The following is a 1,453-nucleotide window of genomic DNA, read 5'->3' on the forward strand; positions in this document are numbered from 1 at the left end:
CTGCCCTGAGTGCTACGGAGGAGCTTGCATCATCACCTCAATTCAGAGAGGCTCCACCTACTCTCCTGGGTGTGGTAAATACCGAAAGGGACATATATAGTATTATCTTATAGTGAGCTAAATTAAGCCTCCACAGAGACCGAACCTCCACACTGTACTTTATGCTCTAATAATGCCCAGCAGCTAATAGAACTCAACTAAACATTCCTGTGTTCTGGCTCATACTGTTCTTCCACATTTTCTTAGAGTCTCCAGAGAAACAGAGCCAATAAGATGGGTGTGGAGATGAAAGGAAAGAGATTTATACTAAGGAAATGGCTCACATTGTAAGACCTAAATTACAACCCCATGTTAAATAACAAAGGGCCCAGAGACAGTGCTCTAACCCCCTCCCATTGTAGCCATAGCCCCTACCTTTGTTCAAACCCTGGCTTAGAAATGTAAGGCAATCTTATACTATTTAAAGTCCAGATCCTGATTAACGTGTAAGTTAGTGGTTCTAGACTATGAGATACATAGAGACCCCAAGTTGTCAAACTGTTTGCTCATCCTGAATGTCTTGGTGGCCTTTGAACCATCCTATAGGTATCTGTTAATCATCAGTGTGTGACTGCCGAGTACGTGACTGCTGACCACCAGCTCAAATTAGCAGACCTTTGCCCCCTGTCGGCAAGCTTAAAATGTTAACCCCCCTTTTTTACCCCCCTATAGAAAGGACCTCAGCCCCTGAGCTGGCACCTCTCTGAGCTTTTGGTTCTGAGAGTGCCATCTGGCCAGACTAATAAAGGTCTGTTTACCATCTAGCCTGGTGTGTTCCTTCCTGGGTTTCTTGTTCCTCCGTCTCACTCCCGGAGTCTCGCTGGGTCTTAGGACCCAGCATCGTGGAGGCCTTTTTGGCTGTTCATGCCCCATGGAGTGTAAGTGAGACTTTGAGTCTTACAATGCATTCATGGAAGTTTATAAGTCCAAAACATAGCATGGCAGGTTGAAGACCCTGGGAAGAGATACAGGGTAAACACAAAACTCTGTGGCTGTAGGACTCCCTCTTTTGGGGGGACTTCAGTATTTGTTCTACTCAGTCCTTCAAATGATCAGAGGAGGCCCACTCACTTCAGGAAAAACAATCTGTTTTAATCAAAGACCATAGGTTCAAAGGTCTCATCCAAAAATAGTCTCATAGAAGCATCAAGAACATGTCTGACCAAATATCTGGACAGCCTATGGTCCAGTCAAATTGACACATAAAATTAATAATCACACACTTGAAACACTCTTCCTTTCTTCCCAGCCTTTATGGTAACCAGGAGGCAACAGGCTCACCAATATGAACAACTTGGGTTATGACCGGAATTCTGGTTTTAACTTACAAACAAAGTCTTGAGTTACAATTCCAAATTCTGGTCACTTGTGCTTCCAGATGGTCTCAGATACAGATATAATCCTTAAAGAGTTC

This window comes from Fukomys damarensis, unplaced genomic scaffold, assembly GCF_012274545.1.
Source record: "Fukomys damarensis isolate Sample0158 unplaced genomic scaffold, DMR_v1.0_HiC HiC_scaffold_10, whole genome shotgun sequence".
In the NCBI taxonomy this organism is placed as follows: domain Eukaryota; kingdom Metazoa; phylum Chordata; class Mammalia; order Rodentia; family Bathyergidae; genus Fukomys; species Fukomys damarensis.